The sequence below is a fragment of the Ambystoma mexicanum genome, chromosome 4q (assembly GCF_040938575.1).
Source record: "Ambystoma mexicanum isolate Mex_15411 chromosome 4q, UKY_AmexF1_1, whole genome shotgun sequence".
NCBI classification, from domain to species: Eukaryota; Metazoa; Chordata; class Amphibia; order Caudata; family Ambystomatidae; genus Ambystoma; species Ambystoma mexicanum.
The window spans coordinates 1,238,978,371-1,238,991,346 of NC_090928.1; positions in this window are offsets into that span (position 1 = coordinate 1,238,978,371).

Genomic DNA, 12,976 nt, shown 5'->3' on the forward strand with positions numbered 1-12,976 from the left:
TCTTTCCCTATTACTAAGCGATCGCCCTGCCTATATAACTTAACTAAAGGTGTTTGTCTGTCACCAGGAAGTCAAAAGTATACATTGTCCTCAGTCCCAAACCTAACTCTACCTGACCCTACAACTAATATGAATAATTTAAACTAGGCCAAGAGAATCTTTTCTCCTGGTCGTGATTCTTGTCTTCTTCCCAGCTGTTTTCTCTGTAAGATATATCTTCACCCCCTTGTGGTTATTGCTACTCAGTGTCTCTCTTTAGCATATAGGATTCTTTAAAGGAATAGTGAGCTCAAAAATATTATTGTCCCGAGGGTTTGGGCATGTGATTTTAAGCAAACGTTGATCGATCATACAAACATTTCCTATGCACCACACCATAGTTTTCCTCACTTTTACACATGTGAAATCAGGCAGCAGGGCGTGGCCATCTTGTGCTGATCTTTTCCGTTGCCGTATTGCCCTAAGGTGAACTGCCCTGGCGGCATTAAATCATATCCCCCGCCCCTGTGGCTGACATCACCTAACCTAGCAATATTCTCCGCTTATCTCCAAGACGTTACTGGGCAGTGTAGCCAAACGCGCCCAGTCATCACCTCTTACAACACAGCGCGTCCCAATTTTGAATTTAAAACTTAATTTTTAAAGGAAACGGCAATACTCTGTAATTTATAATGTACTTTTATTTCACAATTAACACTCCGAGAACATCTGGCGGTTGCCATATTCAACCACATTGGTAATTTCTTTCTTTGTACTCGATCCTCAAATGTATATTGTGAGTCACATGGTGTTCCTTTTGGGTATAAGAAGCGCCTTGGACGCACCGTGAATCGCAAGGCTTTGGCATCAGCTTGGCGTTAGGCCCCCCGTAAACAATGTCAGGATGCTCCTCATGGCTGGTACTGCAAAAGGGCATATTGGCCCAAAACAGCGTCATAGTTATCCAGCCATTTAATTGTATCTGCAGCTGCCGGCTAAAGAAGTCATCAATTGGTATCTGGAATCGATGACATTTGCAGAAAGGGAGGATGTAGCTGTGTGGAAAACATAACAGAAATGTCTCAGTAGCCGTTCTTTATTATAATTTATCAATTTACCCATTCATTCTGCACCGTCTGAAAACTAATGATGAACACAAACGTGAAACAATGGAAACACAGAGAAAACATTGTGGAAAGTAGTCTACAATTTGCTTGAGAGGTTAGTGCTATGGAGTATGTTTCGCTCGCAATGGGGTGCGGAAGCTGATGCTAGAACTCGAAGAACACATAGATGGCATTTTAACAAAATAGCGTAGAATTTGGCGTTGGTGGAACCTGGGGAAACCCATATGTGGACTACATGCATTTTGTTGCTGGACTGCCCATGTGCCCGGGACAAAGACAAGTACGCACAGGTTGTTTTTGCGTGTCGTTGCATTATGCCACAAACAACAACCCATTACAAAGTAAACCAGCAAGAACGGTCAGAAAATTAAACCTTGACTTGTTTGTCTATAAAACTGTCAACAGTAAAACTTAAATAATATTCAGCATTTCCATTCTCTCGGTGTAACAAATTTTCAGAAAATTAAATTACATGTTCCTTTGTCCAGTTTCGGAATGGTGAACCTTTATCATATTTGACAGTATTATACACCTCCCTTCATTCCATTCGGAATCATCCCTTTTGAAGGGATTGTATCCTCTGTCGTATTCCTTATCTTGATAGATTACTTCCAGCTTGCTGGCCTTGGAATTTTTTTTCAGTAGAGGACTCTGCGCGTTGACGTCCCTCGAGTTGGTGTCCCTCGACAGCCTCCGTATCGGCGCCAACGTCATCATGCGTATAAATAGACTCGCTCAGCGTCATTTGCTCAGTTCCGTTTTTCCGCGCTTCGTGGGCCTCGGAATTGTGTTGCTCAGTTCTTTGTTCAAGTATTTTTATATTATCCCTCAGAGATATCTTCTTCATTCGATGGCTTCCTCTTCCGAACCGTCGACCCCATGGTCCGGCTTCAAAAAGTGTCGAGATTGTGGGAAGAAAATGTTGACAAATCCTCACAGGATCTGTTTGTGGTGCCTGGGATCGGAGCACTGCTGTTCGGAATGCAAGGACTGTATGTCCATGACGGTGAAAGCCTTGAAGGAGCGTAAGGGGAAGCTAGAAAGAGGTACGACTCTTAAAACTTCTACTCCTTCGAAAGTTTCCTCGGCAGAGATTATCGCAAGAAACTCTATTAAGCTTTTTACCACCCCGATTCAGTGTTCAGGATGTGAAATTATTCACCTCAAACTGATCCCCACCCAAAATAACTGTATAAACATTATAACGTTATACAGACCTCCATCTTTAACATCAGATTTTAATGATGAAATTGTGAATATTCTAAACAATCTCAAATCCATCAATACAGAAACTATATTGATGGGCGACATAAATAGATGGAGAGGAAATCAACATGACCAACAAGCTCTAACACTAGAAGAGGACCTACAAAATATTGATTTTACCATCATCAACAATGGCCGCACGGCTATTACAGGGAACCAGCTGGACTGGATTGTCACAAACAGTTCTAATGTAACTGTGCTTGGCACCCATCCATGTATCTGGTCAGATCACTTAAAAATTGAAATCTCCCTGACTCTAACCTTTAAAAAGGAAAAACCATCTAACATACCGAAATCAGTTTTTGATCGGAATTTAAAAAAAATTACGAGTAGCATGCTCTCCGAAGAAATGCTGGAAATTATGAATAACACCAAGGATGAAGACCCTTGTGAACATTTAATAGCCATATACAATCAAGGCATGACAAAATTACTAGACCTTCACGCCCCACTTAAAAACAAGAAAGTCCGACCCAACTCTAGCCACCAAAAATGGTTTAATGCAGAAGCTGTTGAACTCAAGAAGGACAAAAGGAACCTCGAGAGGAAATGGTTTAAAGAACCTTCAGAAACCAATAAAACAAATTGGAGGAATGCAGACCGCATCTACAAATCCAAAATTATAGATTTGAAGAAAAATCACTATAATAACATCATTAGTACTGCGGCAAATTCCACTGGAAAGCTATTCCAGATTCTAAAATCTTTAGACAAACCTACCACTCTTACTCCACCATTCCAACCAACTGACATGGATTGCGAGAAAGTCCAAATTGCATTTCACAATAAAATCGTCAAAGCTAGAGAAAACATCATTAATTGTCAGACTACAAATACCTCATTTGACACCAATCTTTTAGAGAATAAGACCAAATCAGAACACCCCAAATTTCAATTCAGGTCCATTACTCTTGAAGAAATGGAAAAAGTACTCTCCAGCTGTAACGCTCACCTGGTTCCCCCGGAGGCGCAGGTCTGGATCTGGCGAGGATACCGTCTTCAGTGTTAGGCGCAGGGTTCGTTTTGCTCCCGGACTGGGCCCCCTTCCTACCGACAGTTTAAGCTGAAGAGTGAGATGTCTGCCAGGGTAAACCAAGGTATTAGTGTTTGGAAGGATGGGAAAGTTCCTTGCCCCTCTCGCCCTTTCTTTCCCCGTGGAACTGGATTGTTATTGCGCTTACCTTATATAGGTAATTGCCGGGCTCTCCATCCTGCGTCTTGTGCAGGGGCGCTGGGTCCAGTTGCTTCACTGGATGCGAGCTCTGCCTCTTGATAACAGAGGATTTGCTGAGAGCGAAGACGCCGTTAATGCACGAGCGTGCTTTGTAAGTACTAAAGTTCCTTTTAGATTGTTCTCTTCTCGTTCAAAAGTCTTAAGTCTTTAAAGTCTATGTCTTTTCCCTTTTTAGATGCTGTGGCGATGAAGATTATCCTTCTAATGGCACGTAAGTAGAAAGACTATTCTAGCGCTGTAGAATGCACCGTAATGTCTCTTTTGTCTTTGCAGGTGCCAAAATGCAGCGCGAGCTGAGTTGGTATGGGCGTAACACAGGTAAGCAGGCTCTGTAGTTAAATATTCCTGACTGAAGTTCTTTCTCTTTGCAGATGTCGGATGCCGAAAGAGAAAGGCAGAAAAAGGCGCTTCGGATGCTGCTGCTGGATTAGGTAAGTAGATTCGCTGCCCTTGCTTTAGCCTAACCTGTGCCCTTGTCTTGCAGGAGCTGCAGAATACTGAAGAAGACTGAAGGTTGGATTCCAGCAGGTTATTTAGTATTCACAGGATCTGGAGCTGGAGGTTTCCTGGAGCTGACACAGTGAGCGTCCTGCTGCAGATGCAGAATAACGCGAAGCACGTGAAACCAATCGGGTGTGGTTTAAATAGCCTTCTGTAGTGCTTAGGCGTCTTCTTCCACGGCCCCACCCAGGTAAGAAAAGAGTTCCAGATTTCTAGAAGAGTTCCTGTGTTCTTCTTCCAGGGAGTGGCTCCTGCTCCACCCAGACAGAAAAGTAGTCCCAGGCAGAGAAGGATCAGGAGACCAGTTAGCTGGTAAGTAAGCAGCATGGTCTGCTACAGGTAGGTCCACCAAGCACTCTTACCTAATATGAGATATGAGCCCGGCGCTTCCAGTGCCGGGACCGGTCACCATCATGAGCCTGGCGCCACTGACGCCAGGACAAGGTCCAAAAGGTCCCAATCGGGACTGGCTGGTTCCTGGGATCAGAGTTATGGGCCTGCTTCCAAGGTCGTGGGGCAAGTCCTGACCCCTTGGAAGCAGGGATCATGACAGCACCCCCCCTCAAGGCCCCTCCCAAGGTTGACTTCTCCGGAGGTCTTGGTTTGTTAGGAAATGTCCGATGAAATTTCTTGATTAGTCGGGGTGCATGTACATGTTCTGCAGGTTCCCAAGATCTTTCTTGGGGGCCGTAGCCTTTCCAGTCAATCAGGTAGTGTAGTTTTGATTTGGAGATCTTGGAATCCAGGATATTTTTGATTTCAAACTCAAGTTCTCCGTCGACTAGGATAGGTTCAGGAGATTTAGTCAGTCGGGTTTCTGGTTGAACAGGTTTTAGTAGTGAAACATGGAAGACTGGGTGCATTTTCATGCGAGGGGGTAAATCCAACTTGACCGCTACTGGATTTATTATGGCAGTGACAGAGTAGGGTCCTAGGTATCTTGGGTTAAAGGTGCGTGGTCCCTTTAGGGGTAAATATTTGGTGGATAACCAGACTTGATCTCCTATTTGGTATTGAGGGGCTTCCTTTCGATGTCGATCTGCTCCTTTCTTGTATTGTTCCTTGGCCCTTTGAAGGTGGGTAGTAGCTTCCTTGAAGGCTTGGGTGATGGTTGAATGTAGGTGGTCAACTGCCGGTGTTCCAAGATCCTGAGGTGGATCCAGGTTAGAGGTTCGAGGATGATTACCATACAAAAGAAAAAACGGGGTCTTTCCGGTTCCAGAGTGGACTGAGTTATTATAAGCGTACTCGGCTATCCAAAGGATGTCCTTCCAAGTTCCTCCTGTCTGTTGCAGCATGCAGCGTAGGTACTGTTCCAAAGTCTGATTGGTCCTTTCGGTCTGACCATCGGTTTGTGGGTGGTGACTGGTAGAAAGCCTTACATCAATTTGAGCCAACCGACAGCAACTCCGCCAGAAGTGGGAGATGAATTGACTTCCTCTGTCTGAGATTAAAACGGAAGGAAAGCCATGCAACCGAACAATGTTTTCAAGAAATTCTCGAGCCAGGATTGCTGCTGACGGTAGCCCCTTTAGTGGGATGAAATGTGCCATTTTTGAAAATAAGTCTACGATTACCAGGATTGTATTGTATCCGGAACAGGGAGGTAAGTCGGTGATAAAGTCCATGGAAAGGGTATGCCAGGGATGAGGTGGGATTCCAATTGGTTGTAAGAGGCCTGCTAGTTTTTCCTTAGGACTCTTGTTCTGGGCGCACACTCCACAGGACATGACAAAGTTTCTGATGTCTTTTCTCCAAGATGGCCACCAAAAGTGACTCTTGACCTTTTCCGAGGTCTTGGCCATACCGGGGTGTCCTTCCATTAAGGAGTCATGATAACAAGAGATGACTTGATTTTGTAAGCTGGTACAGGGTAGATAAAGTCGTTCCTTGAAGTATAATAAGTCGTTCTTTACTGTGAAGTCTTCCCCCTGAAGCTGCCATTTTTGTATGTCTGTTGGAGTTACAAGTTGTTTCACCTGGGCTTCAATTTCTTCAATGGATTGCATGCCGATCAGACCCAGGATTCTTTGTTCAGGAATAATAGGTACGAGCTCAGGGTTAACCATGTGGTCATCTACTCCAATTCGAGAGAGGGCATCCGCTTTACCATTCTTCTTGCCTGGTCGGTAGGTGATTATAAAATCAAATTCGGCAAAAAATAATGCCCAGCGAAGTTGTCTGGAGGATTGAGCTTTGGCTGATTTAAGATACTGTAGATTACGATGGTCAGTAATGACAGTGACTGTGTGCCGGGCTCCTAGGAGATAATGCCGCCAGGCCTTAAAGGCGGACTTAATAGCCAACAGTTCCTTATCGGTAATGGTGTAATTGATTTCTGGGGATGATAATTTGCGAGACCAAAACGCCACGGGGTGCAACTGGTTGGTTTCTGGATCTCTTTGTGAAAGCACTGCTCCCATAGCAAGGCTGGAGGCATCGGTCTCGACGATGTAAGGTAGTTCCGGGCGGGGATGTTTTAAAATCGGGGCGGAGGTAAATTTAGTCTTTAGCTCCTGGAAGGCTTGTTCTGCCTCGGTAGACCATTCAAAACGTTTGTTTTTTCTGAGGAGAGCTGTAATGGGTTGGACTACCCGAGAGAAGTCTGGAATAAACCTGCGATAGAAGTTGGCGAAGCCCAACATACTTTGAACCCCTTTTACAGATGTTGGTGAGGGCCACTTGATGATTGCGTCTACTTTCCTCGCGTCCATGTGAACTCCGTTAGGTGACAAAATAAATCCCAAGAATTCGACCTCAGTGACATGAAAGACGCATTTCTCTAATTTTGCAAAAAGTTTGTGTTTGCGGAGCCTCTCCAGTACTGCGGTGACGTGTTTTTGGTGTTCTGCCTCAGAGGACGAATAAACCAGAATGTTGTCAATATATACAACTACACACACATCAATGAGTTCACGGAGCACGTCATTCATAAAGAACTGGAATGCGGCCGGTGCGTTACACAACCCGAAAGGCATCACTTGATACTCGAACAGACCATACTTGGTACGAAAGGCCGTCTTCCATTCATCGCCCTCCTTTATTCGCACCAAATGGTAGGCTCCTCTGAGGTCCAACTTAGTATATATGCAGGCGTTTTTGACTTGGTCAAGTAGTTCTGGGATCAATGGCAATGGATAACTGTTCTTAATTGTAATCTGGTTCAGGGCACGGTAGTCTATACACGTTCTTAAGTCTCCCTCCTTTTTTGGTACGAAGAACAGAGCTGAGGAGGCCGGGGACTTCGAAGGACAGATGAATCCATTAGCCAGGTACTGGTCCAAATATTGCCTTAGGTGGCGATTTTCAGGTTCAGTAAGGGCATAAATCCGACTGCACGGAGGAGTGGATCCGGGAATCAGGTCTATCTGACAGTCGTATGATCTGTGGGGAGGCAAAGAATTAGCTTGGTCTTTCCGAAAGACATCTTGGAATTCCTGGTATTCAGGAGGCAGTTGTGGACTCTCAGAAACAGTTGCAGCAAGTTTGGTGGAGGGCTGAGGGTAGCAGGTAGAAGCGCATTCTGGAAACCGGATTGTCTTTGCTCGCCAATCAATTTGAGGATTGTGTTTCTCCAACCAAGGAACTCCCAAGATGACTTGAAACTGCGGGGCCTTGATCACATCAAACACGATCTTCTCTTGATGCCCATCTTGGCTTACTAACGTTACTTCCATGGTGGTGTGAGTTACGGGTCCGGAAGCTATTTCCGTCCCATCCACGGTGGTAATGACGTCTTTCACCGTCTTTGGACAAAGAGATAGATTCATCCTGGCGGCCAGTTCACAGTCCAAGTAATTCCCGATTGCGCCACTATCAATGTATGCTTTAATGGCATGCATACGATTAGGTTGTTCAGGACTCACGAGGACCATGGGCATGATGAAATGCGAGGTCAAAGAACTGGTTTTAACGCTCGGCAAGCGGACCTCTACACTTGCCGGGCGAGGTCGTTTCCCGGCTCAGAATTCTCGGTACCTTTATCAGACGCCCCTACTATCTTCTTCTTGGGCTTCACTGAACAATCTCGAAGAAAGTGCCCTGAGTTTCCGCAATAGAGGCATAATTGCAGTTGTCTCCTCCTTTCTCTCTCCTTTTGGGTTAAAGGTCCTTTTACACCCCCTATTTGCATGGGTTCCACAGAATCAGTTCCTTTCGTAGAACTTTGTGGCCTTGAAAAAGGTCGGGTTTCAAATCTGGATCGATCGGCTTTCCGATTCTGTAGACGATGATCCAATTGCACTACCAGATCGATATATTCGGAACAGTCTTGTGGAGGATTTACCACTTGAGCCAGAACGTCTTTTAATTCCCCACGCAGACCTCTGTAAAACAGTGTGATCCTCTTATCCTCCGGCCATCCGGTTTCCACCACTAGTCTGTTAAATGATGCAATATAAGTCAGAAGATCTTGATTGCCCTGTCGTAGTGAAAGAAGTTCATTGTCCAAGGCCTGTCCCTGATAGTGCCTTGCGAACAGTTTCTCCATACTGGCTTGGAAGTCCTGGAAGTTATGGAGAATGGGGTCATCTTGAGACACTAAAGGAACAGACCAATCTGCGGCACTGCCACTGAGATAAGAGAGCACGAAGGCCACTTTAGCCTGGTCCGTTGGAAAAGCGGCGGGTCTGCATAAAAAGTGCGAGCGACATTGATTGAAGAACACAGCAAACCTTTTCGGATCACCTGAAAAGCGTTCGGGCGGAGCCAAAGGTATATGTCCTGGTAGATTGATTTGCACCGGATTCGAGGAAGCTGGAGGAGCGTGGCCCCCACTTGGGGTTGGTAGAGGAGTTTGTCCAGCTTGGGCTTGCAGCAATTGTCTAGCCAAATCGTCTGTTCGCTCTTTGGAGACCACTAACTCCCTCCTTAGGGCATTTGTTTCCTGACGTGCAGCGTGTACTTCCGCCCTCAACTCCCCGAGTAATTGGGCCAACTGGTCTGTGTCTGAGGTTTCCATTGCGCCTGGGCGGGAATTATGTGGTAAGGCTTCGCGTTCTGTAACGCTCACCTGGTTCCCCCGGAGGCGCAGGTCTGGATCTGGCGAGGATACCGTCTTCAGTGTTAGGCGCAGGGTTCGTTTTGCTCCCGGACTGGGCCCCCTTCCTACCGACAGTTTAAGCTGAAGAGTGAGATGTCTGCAAGGGTAAACCAAGGTATTAGTGTTTGGAAGGATGGGAAAGTTCCTTGCCCCTCTCGCCCTTTCTTTCCCCGTGGAACTGGATTGTTATTGCGCTTACCTTATATAGGTAATTGCCGGGCTCTCCATCCTGCGTCTTGTGCAGGGGCGCTGGGTCCAGTTGCTTCACTGGATGCGAGCTCTGCCTCTTGATAGCAGAGGATTTGCTGAGAGCGAAGACGCCGTTAATGCACGAGCGTGCTTTGTAAGTACTAAAGTTCCTTTTAGATTGTTCTCTTCTCGTTCAAAAGTCTTAAGTCTTTAAAGTCTATGTCTTTTCCCTTTTTAGATGCTGTGGCGATGAAGATTATCCTTCTAATGGCACGTAAGTAGAAAGACTATTCTAGCGCTGTAGAATGCACCGTAATGTCTCTTTTGTCTTTGCAGGTGCCGAAATGCAGCGCGAGCTAAGTTGGTATGGGCGTAACACAGGTAAGCAGGCTCTGTAGTTAAATATTCCTGACCGAAGTTCTTTCTCTTTGCAGATGTCGGATGCCGAAAGAGAAAGGCAGAAAAAGGCGCTTCGGATGCTGCCGCTGGATTAGGTAAGTAGATTCGCTGCCCTTGCTTTAGCCTAACCTGTGCCCTTGTCTTGCAGGAGCTGCAGAATACTGAAGAAGACTGAAGGTTGGATTCCAGCAGGTTATTTAGTATTCACAGGATCTGGAGCTGGAGGTTTCCTGGAGCTGACACGGTGAGCGTCCTGCTGCAGATGCAGAATAACGCGAAGCACGTGAAACCAATCGGGTGTGGTTTAAATAGCCTTCTGTAGTGCTTAGGCGTCTTCTTCCACGGCCCCACCCAGGTAAGAAAAGAGTTCCAGATTTCTAGAAGAGTTCCTGTGTTCTTCCTCCAGGGAGTGGCTCCTGCTCCACCCAGACAGAAAAGTAGTCCCAGGCAGAGAAGGATCAGGAGACCAGTTAGCTGGTAAGTAAGCAGCATGGTCTGCTACAGGTAGGTCCACCAAGCACTCTTACCTAATATGAGATATGAGCCCGGCGCTTCCAGTGCCGGGACCGGTCACCATCATGAGCCTGGCGCCACTGACGCCAGGACAAGGTCCAAAAGGTCCCAATCGGGACTGGCTGGTTCCTGGGATCAGAGTTATGGGCCTGCTTCCAAGGTCGTGGGGCAAGTCCTGACCCCTTGGAAGCAGGGATCATGACACCAGCATGAGATGCACATCATGTCTATAAAATGTATTATCTCCAAAATTTATCCTGGACGATATAGCTATTTTCGGCCCTTTCTTTAGAAGAATGGTCAACGCTTCTTTTAGGGATTTAACCGTACCTAACATCATCAAAACAGTCACGGTCACCCCATTACCCAAGAAACCGGATCTCAACCAACAAGACAAAGCCAACCTTAGACTTATAACCAACTGCAATTTTCTGTTGAAAATCTTGGACAAAGTGGCCACAGAACAACTACAAAGCTATGTGGACTAAAATAACTTATTACATCCACAGCAGTCCGGATTTAGATCCAGTCATAGTACAGAATCGGCCCTGTTAGATCTCCAGACAGAAATGCTATCTATATTAGATAAAGGCAAATCAGGCCTACTGATATTGTTGGACCTCTCGGCAGCATTTGATTTGCTGGACCACACAAAACTCCGAGAAGCCCTGAAAAAATCAGGAAACTGCTCTTCAGGGGCTATTGAATGGATAGCTTCCTTTCTTCAAAATAGGCAATCGAGGATTGTCTGGGGAAATAAAACATCTAAAACCAAACCGGTGGACTGTGGCGTCCCACAAGGAGCCAGTTTCTCCCCACTCCTTTTCAATCTCTACATGCACTGCCTTTGCACCATGCTCTCCCAAATGGGCATATTTTTCACGGACTTTGCTGATGACACCCAGCTGGTCTTAGAACTTAGTGGGGTCTACGACAAAGATAGTGACATGCTCTCATCATTATACAACATCATAGAATGCTGGATGAAAGCAAATTGGATGTGCTTAAACGGCTCTAAAACCGAGCTCATGATATTCGGTTCCACACAGGCCAGAAGAAAACTGAGCCCACTCTACTCCTCATTCTTCATTAAAAACACCCAAATACCAATCTCAGAAAAAGTGAAGACCTTAGGAGTATATCTTCAAGCCTCATTAGGTGCTGAAGCACACACAGCTTACTTAAAGAAAAACTGTCAATACCACCAGATACTACTAAGAAAAATTAGACCTTTGTTAGACCAAAAGAATAGCACATCTATCGCTAGGGCTACAATACTATCCAGATTGGATTATGGTAATTCCCTACTATTAGGAGCAAATAGCAACTGCGTGAAGAAATGTCAGGTGATTCAAAATAACGCCATCAGGACCACCACGGGAAAAACTTGGAGGGAACACATCACTGGCGAAAGAAAGGCCCTCCATTGGTTGGCCATGAAAGAAAGAATCATGTTTAAATCTCTTACTATGGTTCACCGCTGCTTATACAGCAATGCCCCAGCTTACCTCAAAAAACATTTCAATTGGTATACCCCTACTAGGCGACTCAGATCCTCTAATACAGGACAACTACAAACCTCCACAACTAAAAAACAGCACGGACTTGGAAAAGCCTTTCCGACTCTAAGTATAAAAAAATGGAACGAACTACCCATCACACTGAAGCTCGAGTCCAACTACATTTCCTTCCGAAAAAAATTGAAAACATTTCTTTTCAACTAAATTCGTGAAACAGGTTAGTCTCTCCTGAGGAAATCGGTCAATTCACTTGTGTCCTGTTCTCACTACTTGTTGTCCTGTCTCTTTATTAGCGCTCTGATGCCCGCAGGCTTTCAGCGCTTTATAAACAAATAAATAAATAAATAAAAATAGTCGAGACATTCGTCTCCTCGCCGTCATAGGAAACATTCCCGTTCAAGGTCTCGAAGCGGTTCCCATCAGTCTTCGAGATCTAAACACTCAAAAAAGAGGCACCGTAGATCTCCCTCTTCTTTGTCTTCTTCCACTTCCCCGAAAAGGGTCACCTGCCCCACGAAACACAGCTCTCCAGCTAAGTGGGAGGAATTCTGTAAAAAGATGCTTAGCGTCTTCGAGAAAGCGGCCTCGACCCCCTCGGAGACGGCTAAAGGTGATACCCTGGGTGAAAGACCCAAAAAATCTAAATGCTGCGAGTTGTTGCACCCGGCAAAAGAAACTGCCCAAGAGCGTCATGAACCCTCGAGCAAAGGCAGTAAGACCGCATCATCAAATGTAGGGTATCTGCTTCTGACCCGGAATATTTGAGCAAACATCCAACTCCAGAGAGTCTGGTTGTACAAGCAGCAACTTCATCGAACAGTAGATCTGCATACCCTACTATTCCACAAGACAGGGATGATAAAAGGTTTGACGCTATGTCAAAAAAGGTCTTTTTGGCATGTAGCATGGCGCTTAAATCCATTAATGCCACTTGTACGCTCGCAAGATTCAGCCATGCACTTGGGGAGTGTGCTTCATCTGCGGCTGACTGTCTCCCGGAAGGAGAGGAAAGGGAAGCATTTCTGAACATCATTAAAGATGGTAAAGACGCAATGTGTGAGTCCCTTCAAACTGGCATTGATTCTGCTGACAGTATCAGCAGGGCCATGGCGGCAAGTACTACAATCTGCAGATTTGCATGGTTGCGAAAGTCTGGTTTTGCTCCAGATGTACAGGCCAGACTTTTGAATATGCCCTTTCACGGCAC